Below are 13,825 nucleotides of genomic sequence, written 5' to 3' on the forward strand. Positions count from 1 at the left end.
CCATGTGTGTCAGTGGTTTCATTTTAACCTGTGTGTGCTATAGCAATCTAAGCTGAGAGGCACAAGTTAGACTCTGATGATATGCCTATTTGTTTAGCGATTTTCACATGATATATAAACTGAAGTATAAGTTCGAAAATATTTGATAAGTACATTGTTCGGTTCTGTGGTGTAGTGGTTATCACGTCTGCTTTACACGCAGAAGGTCGCGAGTTCGAACCCCGCCAGAACCTGGTTTGTTTTTGCAAATGGGCACCCCATAACTTTTAATAATGAAAGAAATTGTTCGTGTAACTGCAATTGTTTGAAACCGAAAATTTGGCTAGATATAATTCAGAAATATTTGTTAGCACCCAAGGTCATGTAGCAATCTATTGAAAAACCTATCATCTCCTAAACAGTATGTATACTGAGGCAAATGTAAAGTCTATATAGCTTTTGGGAGATGACAGAATGGTTCAGAAACTGACATTTGGTACGACGTAACATTATCTAACGTGTTATATATCATACTGAATGGCGGTTAAATTGTGTCAGTTGAAGAAAGAAGAAAAAAACGAGAAGAAAAAAACCAACCACAGCAATTGCTTTTAACGTGTTACAATTTATAGTAGCTGTATTGAGAACTTTTACAGTTTTAATGAAAATCCGAATAGTAAATCCTACCGTTTTCTCAAATTGTTAAACTTCGGCATCGAATTAAAAGAGGATAACTATACATGCAATTGTGCCGATAATATAGCTAACTTAAACAAGTTGACAAATGATAGGCGTACATTTACTAAAAAGTAAAACAAATAGGGGCCTATTCAAGTGCACCTTTCATGATGCACTCGCCTTAAATGCAATGAAACAATAAAAGTCATTGCTGCCTGAGAATGATTGTTGGTTCCGTATGATACATGTAGCAAAATGACATATCTATTTTATGCAATTTCCTCTCGATTTTGAAATTATTACAATTTGAGATTTCGTAGTAAACCGTCTAGGAAATGAAGTGTTGTTAATCCTGCTTTCTTTTTCTTCTTCTTTTTTTTTTAGTTAAAAAGAGCTATTTAGGTGTAATACCACCATTGATTTTCCCCTATTAGTCTTTGTTAAATTTGCACTTTTCAAAAAATTGTGTAGAATTTATCTTTGTTTCAAATAAAGAAATACTTGGCATGAGTAAAGTTTTATCCTGTCCAGTTCTATAGAAAAAGTTTCACATAACATTTCATTGCATATAAGAAAATAACCATCATTGGAAGTTAACCAATCAAATTTCTCCCCTTATGCTATCTGTGTACAAGGTTTAGTCACCATGCAACCTCAAGATTACAAAATTTTCTATAGAAATCGCAAATAAAAAATAATGGTATTTTGAAATACCCAAGACATTTGTTTATGACTCAGAAATAGTTTTACTGCAATAAAATGTAGGATTAATTACCTACAACGGTCAAATTCAAGGGAATATTTTTTTAGACCTACTTTCGTATGCAACCGGATGTGACGTACCATGATTTGGTGGTGTAACACCTTTAACATAAAAAAAAAAAAAGAAGAAAATTCCTCGATTAAAGACTCTCTCTATTGTATAAGTTGACGCGTCAGTGCCGGGGCAATGTAAGAAAAAAAAACCAAAAAAAAATTGTCCAAGCCGAAAAAAAGTATGTTTCCGCTGAGGATTGAACTCAGGACCTTCCGCGTGTTAAGCGGATGTGATTTTTTTTTTATCTTTATTAATAAGCGGACGTGATAACCACTACACCACGGAAACCATTAATGAATTGTGTCTTATATATTTATTTATTAGTCAGCTGTCCGACTGATCATTGGCGTATTGGTGGTTTTTTAATACTCATTTGCATTACTGTGATTTTTTATTTTAAAGAACATTGTATTAAACATTTGAAAAGTCCTTCGTGCAAACTTATAGGAAGCACTTATAAAACCTAAAAGAAGTACGTGATACATTCTGAAATATGGAAGAGTGCAGTTGAAAACTTTTCTTTTTATCTTGCTCTCCCCATGTGTGTCAGTGGTTTCATTTTAACCTGTGTGTGCTATAGCAATCTAAGCTGAGAGGCACAAGTTAGACTCTGATGATATGCCTATTTGTTTAGCGATTTTCACATGATATATAAACTGAAGTATAAGTTCGAAAATATTTGATAAGTACATTGTCCGCTTATGTGGTGTAGTGGTTATCACGTCTGCTTTACACGCAGAAGGTCGCGAGTTCGAACCTCGCCAGAACCTGGTTTGTTTTTGCAAATGGGCACCCCATAACTTTTAATAATGAAAGAAATTGTTCGTGTAACTGCAATTGTTTGAAACCGAAAATTTGGCTAGATATAATTCAGAAATATTTGTTAGCACACAAGGTCATGTAACAATCTATTGAAAAACCTATCATCTCCTAAACAGTATGTATACTGAGGCAAATGTAAAGTCTATATAGCTTTTAGAAGATGACTGAATGGTTCAGAAACTGACATTTGGTACGACGTAACATTATCTAACGTGTTATATATCATACTGAATGGCGGTTAAATTGTGTCAGTTGAAGAAAGAAGAAAAAAACGAGAAAAAAAAACCAACCACAGCAATTGCTTTTAACGTGTTACAATTTATAGTAGCTGTATTGAGAACTTTTACAGTTTTAATGAAAATCCGAATAGTAAATCCTACCGTTTTCTCAAATTGTTAAACTTCGGATTCGAATTAAAAGAGGATAACTATACATGCAATTGTGCCGATAATATAGCTAACTTAAACAAGTTGACAAATGATAGGCGTACATTTACTAAAAAGCAAAACAAATAGGGGCCTATTCAAGTGCACCTTTCATGATGCACTCGCCTTAAATGCAATGAAACAATAAAAGTCATTGCTGCCTGAGAATGATTGTTGGTTCCGTATGATACATGTAGCAAAATGACATATCTATTTTATGCAATTTCCTCTCGATTTTGAAATTATTACAATTTGAGATTTCGTAGTAAACCGTCTAGGAAATGAAGTGTTGTTAATCCTGCTTTCTTTTTCTTCTTCTTTTTTTTTTAGTTAAAAAGAGCTATTTAGGTGTAATACCACCATTGATTTTCCCCTATTAGTCTTTGTTAAATTTGCACTTTTCAAAAAATTGTGTAGAATTTATCTTTGTTTCAAATAAAGAAATACTTGGCATGAGTAAAGTTTTATCCTGTCCAGTTCTATAGAAAAAGTTTCACATAACATTTCATTGCATATAAGAAAATAACCATCATTGGAAGTTAACCAATCAAATTTCTCCCCTTATGCTATCTGTGTACAAGGTTTAGTCACCATGCAACCTCAAGATTACAAAATTTTCTATAGAAATCTGTGTACAAGGTTTAGTCACCATGCAACCTCAAGATTACAAAATTTTCTATAGAAATCGCAAATAAAAAATAATGGTATTTTGAAATACCCAAGACATTTGTTTATGACTCAGAAATAGTTTTACTGCAATAAAATGTAGGATTAATTACCTACAACGGTCAAATTCAAGGGAATATTTTTTTAGACCTACTTTCGTATGCAACCGGATGTGACGTACCATGATTTGGTGGTATTACACCTTTAACATAAAAAAAAAAAAAGAAGAAAATTTCTCGATTAAAGACTCTCTCATTTGTATAAGTTGACGCGTCAGTGCCGGGGCAATGTAAGAAAAAAAAACCAAAAAAAAACTTGTCCAAGCCGAAAAAAAGTATGTTTCCGCTGAGGATTGAACTCAGGACCTTCCGCGTGTTAAGCGGATGTGATAACCACTACACCACGGAAACCATTAATGAATTGTGTCTTATATATTTATTTATTAGTCAGCTGTCCGACTGATCATTGGCGTATTGGTGGTTTTTTAATACTCATTTGCATTACTGTGATTTTTTATTAAGAACATTGTATTAAACATTTGAAAAGTCCTTCGTGCAAACTTATAGGAAGCACTTATAAAACCTAAAAGAAGTACGTGATACATTCTGAAATATGGAAGAGTGCAGTTGAAAACTTTTCTTTTTATCTTGCTCTCCCCATGTGTGTCAGTGGTTTCATTTTAACCTGTGTGTGCTATAGCAATCTAAGCTGAGAGGCACAAGTTAGACTCTGATGATATGCCTATTTGTTTAGCGATTTTCACATGATATATAAACTGAAGTATAAGTTCGAAAATATTTGATAAGTACATTGTCCGGTTCTGTGGTGTAGTGGTTATCACGTCTGCTTTACACGCAGAAGGTCGCGAGTTCGAACCTCGCCAGAACCTGGTTTGTTTTTGCAAATGGGCACCCCTATAACTTTTAATAATGAAAGAAATTGGGAAAAGTCGAGTGCACCTTACACCTATGTAGACGTATATTTTGCTTGTCCTGTTTTGAAGTTATATTTTCTATTGGATTTGGATATTACCAGCCGGAAATAGTTAAAAACACTTTCTAAACAGTTATGTAAGTTTAATTACTGACATTTTTGCAAAAATAATGCCTTTATATGATGTTATGTGAACTTTACTTCTTCATGTGAAAATATTGAGGCTCGCAGAAGGGACATTATAATGGAGAAATTACCAAAACCATTAGTTGCACTCATTAACAGTATTGTAGATGAATATGAACAATTTACTTGGAATTCGAATTACCTAGGTGATAAAATGCGAATTTCGTTGATTTGGACCAGAGGTGAATTGGTGAATGTAAAAAAAAGTGTAAAGCATAAGTCGAGATCCAACAAAGACAGGGACACTAAACGATTAAAAACGTGGCAAGATAAAATAATAGAGAATACACAAAACGACGACGATCTAGACACTAGTGACATAGAAAGCGATAGTTCGGATGAAGATATGAGTGAATCGTGTGATGAAAAGCAGCAAATTGACACGGTAGATCTCCCGCTAGTAGCCCCCGAGAAGGTACACATTAAACCTGTAATGAAAATTACTCAGCCGGTTCGAGTATCTATAAACAGGTCAATCAATAACAACAATGAATCGCCACCTGAAAAAAGAGTGTGTCGTAGTTCAATATGTGGAACGAGTGTGGAAATTAAAAAACAAAGTGTACACACAACTATAAAGGAATGTGAACGTGTAGAAATAGATGACGAAATAAAAACAGTCGCATCCAAATCGATTATTACCGGGAACAGTCCGTGTAACGATAGCCATTATCAGAAAATAGTATTTAATAGACGACCAGAAGGCGATCTCGTATTAAGCAAAATTAAAAAGAGAGATACAATAGTTATTTGTAATATAACAAAGCAGAAAATTAATCATGTGAATCTTGATACGAACAAATCAGGTTATGAAGACACAATGTTGTATATCAATAGATTTAGAGATTTGAGAAAAACGGACGATGAAGAAATTAGTAGTTATGTTTTTCATGTTCCGAAATTAGAAAGATACGCGGAAGTTCACAAACTTTGTCCGTGGTGTTTTGTGGAATGAACAGTTATTTGGAAAAACAAGATCCGTTTCGTGCGTGAATTAACTCTTTATTTATATTGTTTATTATGTATCAAAACTTAGGTTTGGAAACCAACCTATTTTTGTTAGGACTTAAAAATATTAGTTAAAATAACATTTGCGTATGCTAACATTTTGTGTATTTTTTCTTGTAATAGTTCAAAGGCTATTTCATTGTTTTATATATAAAAAAGAAAATATAAAAAAAAAGAAAGTATATTTATACAATTAGTTTATCATAGGATAGATTGATTAAAAAAGTGACATTGATATAATCAGTTTCGTATATGATAATTTGATGACTCAGAGTAAATGGGAGATTTGTTGAATTGTGTAAATGAGCGATTGACTTAGTGAAAATGAGCGATTTGTTGTTTTTTTTTTTTTTTTTTTTTTTTTTTTTCTTTTCAGGGAAAAATGACAATAATGGACATAAATGTTTTATATATGTGTAATTGTAATCTGTGATATGTATATAGAAGTGAGATTATAATAAAGATAAAAAAAAAAAACGTCTGCTTTACACGCAGAAGGTCGCGAGTTCGAACCTCGCCAGAACCTGGTTTGTTTTTGCAAATGGGCACCCCCATAACTTTTAATAATGAAAGAAATTGTTCGTGTAACTGCAATTGTTTGAAACCGAAAATTTGGCTAGATATAATTCAGAAATATTTGTTAGCACACAAGGTCATGTAACAATCTATTGAAAAACCTATCATCTCCTAAACAGTATGCATACTGAGGCAAATGTAAAGTCTATATAGCTTTTGGGAGATGACAGAATGGTTCAGAAACTGACATTTGGTACGACGTAACATTATCTAACGTGTTATATATCATACTGAATGGCGGTTAAATTGTGTCAGTTGAAGAAAGAAGAAAAAAACGAGAAAAAAAAACCAACCACAGCAATTGCTTTTAACGTGTTACAATTTATAGTAGCTGTATTGAGAACTTTTACAGTTTTAATGAAAATCCGAATAGTAAATCCTACCGTTTTCTCAAATTGTTAAACTTCGGATTCGAATTAAAAGAGGATAACTATACATGCAATTGTGCCGATAATATAGCTAACTTAAACAAGTTGACAAATGATAGGCGTACATTTACTAAAAAGCAAAACAAATAGGGGCCTATTCAAGTGCACCTTTCATGATGCACTCGCCTTAAATGCAATGAAACAATAAAAGTCATTGCTGCCTGAGAATGATTGTTGGTTCCGTATGATACATGTAGCAAAATGACATATCTATTTTATGCAATTTCCTCTCGATTTTGAAATTATTACAATTTGAGATTTCGTAGTAAACCGTCTAGGAAATGAAGTGTTGTTAATCCTGCTTTCTTTTTCTTCTTCTTTTTTTTTTAGTTAAAAAGAGCTATTTAGGTGTAATACCACCATTGATTTTCCCCTATTAGTCTTTGTTAAATTTGCACTTTTCAAAAAATTGTGTAGAATTTATCTTTGTTTCAAATAAAGAAATACTTGGCATGAGTAAAGTTTTATCCTGTCCAGTTCTATAGAAAAAGTTTCACATAACATTTCATTGCATATAAGAAAATAACCATCATTGGAAGTTAACCAATCAAATTTCTCCCCTTATGCTATCTGTGTACAAGGTTTAGTCACCATGCAACCTCAAGATTACAAAATTTTCTATAGAAATCTGTGTACAAGGTTAAGTCACCATGCAACCTCAAGATTACAAAATTTTCTATAGAAATCGCAAATAAAAAATAATGGTATTTTGAAATACCCAAGACATTTGTTTATGACTCAGAAATAGTTTTACTGCAATAAAATGTAGGATTAATTACCTACAACGGTCAAATTCAAGGGAATATTTTTTTAGACCTACTTTCGTATGCAACCGGATGTGACGTACCATGATTTGGTGGTATTACACCTTTAACATAAAAAAAAAGAAGAAAATTTCTCGATTAAAGACTCTCTCATTTGTATAAAACGCGTCAGTGCCGGGGCAATGTAAGAAAAAAAAAAACAAAAAAAACTTGTCCAAGCCGAAAAAAGTATGTTTCCGCTGAGGATTGAACTCAGGACCTTCCGCGTGTTATGCGGATGTGGTAACCACTACACCACGGAAACCATTAATGAATCGTGTTTTATTTATTTATTTATTAGTCAGCTGTCCGACTGATCATTGGCGTATTGGTGGTTTTTTAATACTCATTTGCATTACTGTGATTTTTTTATTAAGAACATTGTATTAAGGTTCCGCTAAAGTCAAAATCATGTTCAACTTTAAACTTTAATATCAGACTATATACTGGATAAAACATACCATATTATATATCAAAATCTTCCTTGTGATGAGCACTATTCAAATTAAACAATTCTAAACAACAATATATGTTCATAAGTCAAAAATTCTGTATACAAGTAAGTCCATCTTATAAAAAATCCAGTAATCTCCTAAGTCATAAAAATCCTGAAAAAAAGACTTTAAAGTATAAATCAAGTGTCTATCTAGTACAAGCTACCATTTATTAACATTAAAATGCATGCAACAGGTCATATTCAGTGATTTAAATGTGTGGCATTTTAGAAAAATTGAAGGCCATTTTTGTTTTGGAACTATTTTTTTTTTAAAGTATGGAGCACAGTGTTACTAAATAACATATATATGAATCTTACAATATTTAAAATATGTTTTTGAAGATGAAAGTTGGAAAAGGTTCAATACAATTTATGTTTTATTACAAATAATGCAAACAACCGTAGCAAATACTTCTTTGCAAAACTGGATAATGATGTGTGTGTGGGTGGGGGGGGGGGGGGGGTAACATTACAAATTAATTGATTAAACCCTTCAATTGTTCAAGAATTATAATTCTTGTATAAAAGTTATCAACATTATGGCACTAAATTCTAGCATAACATCATTTTAATTCAAAAAGCTGTTTGTGCATGCATGCAGGTTATGGTTTTACAATATTAAGCATGAAAACCCACTTTGGTATTTTGAATCAAGTATGTGCAAAATTTTGTTGCAATACCATCATGACCATATACAATATGTAGATATAAGTAACAATAAGTAAGTTTAACAGAATCATATACATGATATATCAGTTCCAGATATCAAAGATACTACAGTCCCTTTATACCATTCTTTTTGTTGTGAAGTTTCATCAATTATCCATTCATGTTTAATGCTTCGGCCCAAAAATTTAATTTGTCTCTGTCTTGTTTTCCTAAAATATTAAAACCTGTCATATAAAATATTTGTCTCAAAATAAACAAAGAATTATCAATATGGTGTTTAGGTTTACCAGATCACTTACAATAAATGTTTGCAAGCTTTGTGGAGTTTTACTTTTGTTTTTTATGACAAACTGATCACAGTGCAGGATTCTGATGCTCCCTGAATATTTCTTGTAGCAAGGGAGATTTATGTGTCTGGGTGATCATGTTTGCCATATCTTTTCTTATATATTATGTGGTTACATATGAAGAAATAAGGAAATGGGGTATGCATCAATGATACATCGTCCCATTTGAAAAAAGTATTGCAAAAACTATATGTGAATATAAAACAATGTAAGAAGTACATGTAATAGCTTTAAATCCTGGATATTAGTCCACCTGCTATCACTCCTATTTCTTGGTGAGAGTTCATGATGGAAGAGCTAATTGTTGAATTGTTATTATTTTTGTGTTTCTTGGTTCTTTGCTTCTTTTTTTTTTTTATTACACATATATGTACCTACAAAATCAGAACATTTACATAAAAAAGTTGATGCAAAAGAAACAGACATTTTGAGCATAATTCTTTCCTAAAGCCGATTGTGTCACACCTGTGATAGTTCAAAATGCACATACATGTATGTAATTGGGCAATATCAAGATGTATGTAGATATGATTTTTGATAAAAACAAACTTTCATAGACATTTGTTTGTTGTGTTGTATGGCCTGTTGTTCACTGTTGAAGGATAATGTAAATTTTGTCACTTTCTACTTTTTTAGATGTTATCTCATTGACATACATGTAATAGTGTATAAATATATATATTTCTAAAGGATAAATTTAGAATTGATCATTTTTCAATTTTTTTTAATTACTATTTAAAGATTGTTTTACCTTTGACTTATTTGACCTGACCCTTGTGGTTGATTGTCAGTGATATCAGAGTCTGAGGAACTGGATTTTCTTGATTTTCGTTTCTTGGTTTGTTTATTTGATGAGGTTGAAGACTGTTTCCTCTTTCCTTTTTGTGTCTTTGGTTTTACTGGGTTGACATACTGCAATGACAAAAATCATATTATGACAAATGCATACATGTAGTTTTATACAACTGAATAACAAAGGTGAAGAATGACAGCAACACTGAAAAATTAAGCATATACATAGTAATGATTGTAGAAAACGTGCAGTAATTTTAAATGGTTTTAAGCAGTTTTAATAAGATTAACATAATTTTATCAAATAAAAGGGGCTTTTATGGACATTTTTTATGTGGTATGGCCTATTGAGCATTGTTAACATGGTAACGGATTATGTAATATTTTTCTATATTGTCTCATTGACACATAGTGACATACATCATTGCACATACACCTTACAATTTCTTTTACATATAAAAAATGTTACCTCAGTGATAATAAGAAGCAAAGTTAATTTCTAATTAAATAAATGAATAAAGATATGTAAGTATTTTTGGGAGATTGTCTCCTTGATACATGTACATACCTTTGTTTTTACTATTTACAACCTTTATGTAGCATACATTTCAATTTGAGCATGATTATATTTCAAAATCATGTATATAAATGTATGTCAAATATATAATACATCTTGTTCTGGTAATTTTGGTTTGAATAAATGTCAAGAGTTTTGCTTTATCATGTACTAACAAATGATAGCACAAGATATTAATACCTACCTTTAATTGATATTATTTTAAATTCATTATCTTCATTTGTTATTACTTTATCATATAGGTATCAGGACTCATTTCTTTTTATTATATATGCATTTGTGCATATTTTCAGACTTACCCACATCCCAGGTTCTCTAATTCCTGGACTTTTCCCCTCTCTAGGTGAAGCTAATTCAGGAAGTATTGCCTTGTTGTAAAAAGATTGAAGTTTCGGAAGCATTGTATTTTCCCATAAAGAGACATCTCGATAAATTCTCTGAATAAAAATTTGGTGAGGATTCAATGTGCGGACCACAAAATCAATCCAGTCTTTATTGCAGATGTTAAGAAGTCCATGACATTGGTAAAAGTAGTTGTGGTTTTCTTTTAGTTGCAGTTTTCCCGATATATTTTCTAAGCAGAATGTTTTGTTTGCTGATGCTTGCCAAAGGTTTAAAGGTTTAGAATGTAGTAAGTTTTTTATTTCAATAATACCAGTTTCTCCTGTGGAAATAGTAACTATGCCATCTGGGCTAGCTGCCAAGTACTTGTTGGTATGATGTATGACCAGTCCACTGCGTTCTACAGATACATTTTCATTTTCTTCAGCTTTCTTTAGTTTGTATTCCTCTATTGTTGTGTCTTCTTGGTTAATACCATTTCTTGTGTGACGATTTCCACTGAATGACGAATAAAGAATGTTACGGACAAATTTTGCAATAGGCAGAGATGGATTTCTTTTGACAATTGAACCAAAGTTAGATGCAGTTATTCTCTTTTTCCTTTCTGAATGCCAAAGACCTGACTGAGATTGAACAACTGTAGAAGTAGTTATATTTTTACACTGTTGGGCCGAAAGATTGATATGAGTTTGTAAAAATTTATCTTGAAGTTTTTGAAGTACTGTAGTGGAGACATCTTCTACAACATCAGTAGCTTCTGGACCATATGCTCTAGTAGCTTTTCTTGTGGTGCTTGTTTTTAGGCTTGAGAATTTCTTTTTCCAGCGAAGTTTATGAACACTTGGTTTTGATTTATACCTGGTGGAATTAGCTAAAGTTTGTTCATGACGGGCATAAAGTTTTCTATAGAAAAATCCCGGTTCTGTCCCTGTAGAAGATTCCCAAACCTTGCATGACCACTGTGGACCTAAGTTCATCCTTAACGCACCACCATAACAACGAGCATGCCATGAACCCCTGTTACAAATGTTGTAAACCTTACCACCATCAAACTTTGTCCTTATATGCATCCAGCTTTCAGCTAGGTTGGTAGTGCTGTTTCCCAAAAGTCTATCAGATTTCTCAGCGATCCTATTGAGTATTGATGTTACATCTCTAATAATATGTTGTTCTACGTTGCTGTAATCAATAGTTGTACCACCACAGGCCTCTTCCTGGCATGAAATGGAAGATCCTTCAGTCCAGAAGTCTATTTGGTCATTAATTATTACAGCTTCAATATTATCTGTATCACTTGGGTTAGAAGTTGGTGCAGTTTGATTTTTGGCCTGACAAAAATCAGAACACTGGTCATGCTGACCAAAAACATGATGAACCGAATTTCTTATGTCATTATTTAACTTCTTTATTGCATTTTGTTTATCATATTTCTTCTCCTTGGATTCTTTTGAACGTACTCGAATGGCACATCTTAAAGCACTTACTAGCCTTACTCTTGTTGTTTTTGAAAGATGATGCCTACCTTTGTAAAGGGGATTGTCAGTCACAAGTTTCTCTAAATTTGACCTGTAGCATTTTGAGACATGATTGGCACATTCCTCTTTTTTTACCGATCTTCCCCAACCTGGTACCTCCTCTCTTATTTTGGCAAAGACTGATGAATCACCATCACCTACTACCCTCATGTATCTAACTCCATGTTTTTTCTCTGCTTCTAGAAACCCTTGCAAAATAACGTCACTCTCCATTGACTGGCTGTCCTGATCCCAATTTTTAAAACAGGTGTGTTCTTTCGTATTATTGGTGCTACATATGTAACAATATTTATTCCTCACGCCAATATGTAACAATTTCTTCGTCTCTTTCCCAATAATTATGGCCACCCCCCTGCTGCATTATAGGAATGTTTATGGGTACGTTTAGACCAACCTCCATCTGTAATTACCGTTATAGCTGGCACTTCTTCATGAAAATCCTTTCTATCGATGGCAAGAAGTCTTTCTTCCTGCCCAGCTGACAGCATGTCCTTCTCTAGAATAGAGTGCCACCACTGGCCGATCTCTGTTTCTATTGCAGTAAATGAGGGCTGTGATAATCCGGGGGAATTCAGTGTGGCCAAAAACTCATTTAGATGGGACGGACCGTTTCCAGTTACCATACTGCCCCACACAGCCCTCACGTTGATATCGAAGCGTTTTGACCCAGGGACCTTTGGGCTACTATCTAAAGAAATCTTTTTGTGACACCCTTGACACTACGCCAACATCACACTAGCCAATCCAAACGAACGAACCTCAGTTTCAAGTGTTATGGGTGGTTTTCCTTGGTTTGTTACTTTTATGGCTTCGGCACATAAGCATGCATGCATTGTAATGTCTGATATGTGCGATTGTAAACAATCTAAGTTCATTAATCTGTAACCTTTTGGGCTTAGATCTTTCACCTTGCGAATTTTGAGCTTAAGTTCACAACCAGTAGCAAAGGATGCATAAACGGATGTTTTTGATATGTTTTTACGTATGGTGGTGTTGTAGAACTTATGAATTTTTTTAATTATCAGCTTCAAACTTTCCTTTTGGGACTGCCTTGACTTTTTAATAGTATAGGTTGGTCTTCCTTTGTGTTTTTCTCTCCTTTTTTGCCTATGTCTGCCTAAACTTCTACCAAATTTCTTACTTAATTTTACTTTTCTAGCCATTCTTATTACAGGTGCTGTGTACATGTGCTTCCTCTTGCTTTCCATATAAAATTGTTTTTCACCAATGTGTAAAATAAATTATTTTTTTTACTTACCTGTCAATTTATGACACTTTTATCTACACTTTTGTGCTTCATTTTGCTTCATACAATTTTATTTGTAGTTTTAAAAAGTTATTACTTACCGGATACTTCACGTGTTGTAAAATGACGATGGAAAAAATCTAAAAAAATCATACTATTTTTTTCATTTTTCGCTTAATCCTTTCGTCTGATGGACATATTATGGACTTTTATAACAGTAATATACATATTATTATAAGGGGACATTAGTGCTTACCAGATCGTATACACCGATTGTCTATAAATTAGATTTTTTCCCACTGTTTACAGGTTCGTGATCAAAGATCAGCACATTTTCTTCTTTCCGGAAGTTGTGTACCTAAAAATAGTACGTAGTTTCGTATTATAAAATCAACATTAAACTTATTGTTTTCCAATTAATGGTTGAAGAATTGAAACAAATATAAATGTTTAAACTTAGAAACGATCTATCAAAGAGTCCTTGGGTATATATATCGTTT

General features: G+C 32.9%; 1 long non-coding RNA gene and 6 other non-coding genes across 7 annotated transcripts; 3 read left to right on the top strand and 4 right to left on the bottom strand.

Moving 5' to 3' along the window:
* Window positions 1-160: 160 nt before the first annotated feature.
* On the top strand, window positions 161-233 carry Trnav-uac (transfer RNA valine (anticodon UAC)). Its single transcript has one exon. It is a non-coding gene; the product is annotated as a tRNA-Val (tRNA).
* Window positions 234-1,655: 1,422 nt separating this feature from the next.
* Trnan-auu (transfer RNA asparagine (anticodon AUU)) lies at window positions 1,656-1,762 on the bottom strand. Its single transcript has 2 exons — window positions 1,726-1,762; window positions 1,656-1,691 (listed from the first exon to the last, which is right to left on the bottom strand). It is a non-coding gene; the product is annotated as a tRNA-Asn (tRNA).
* Window positions 1,763-2,171: 409 nt separating this feature from the next.
* Window positions 2,172-2,244, top strand: Trnav-uac (transfer RNA valine (anticodon UAC)). Its single transcript has one exon. It is a non-coding gene; the product is annotated as a tRNA-Val (tRNA).
* Window positions 2,245-3,724: 1,480 nt separating this feature from the next.
* Trnav-aac (transfer RNA valine (anticodon AAC)) lies at window positions 3,725-3,797 on the bottom strand. The gene has a single exon. It is a non-coding gene; the product is annotated as a tRNA-Val (tRNA).
* Window positions 3,798-4,203: 406 nt separating this feature from the next.
* Window positions 4,204-4,276, top strand: Trnav-uac (transfer RNA valine (anticodon UAC)). Its single transcript has one exon. It is a non-coding gene; the product is annotated as a tRNA-Val (tRNA).
* A 3,237-nt stretch (window positions 4,277-7,513) lies between these two features.
* On the bottom strand, window positions 7,514-7,586 carry Trnav-aac (transfer RNA valine (anticodon AAC)). The gene has a single exon. It is a non-coding gene; the product is annotated as a tRNA-Val (tRNA).
* A 982-nt stretch (window positions 7,587-8,568) lies between these two features.
* On the bottom strand, window positions 8,569-13,716 carry LOC134696055 (uncharacterized). Its single transcript, XR_010102890.1, has 3 exons — window positions 13,582-13,716; window positions 9,585-9,745; window positions 8,569-8,695 (listed from the first exon to the last, which is right to left on the bottom strand). It is a non-coding gene; the product is annotated as an uncharacterized LOC134696055 (long non-coding RNA).
* Between the last annotated feature and the right edge of the window lie 109 nt (window positions 13,717-13,825).

This window comes from Mytilus trossulus, chromosome 14 (genome assembly GCF_036588685.1).
Source record: "Mytilus trossulus isolate FHL-02 chromosome 14, PNRI_Mtr1.1.1.hap1, whole genome shotgun sequence".
Classification (NCBI taxonomy): Eukaryota; Metazoa; Mollusca; class Bivalvia; order Mytilida; family Mytilidae; genus Mytilus; species Mytilus trossulus.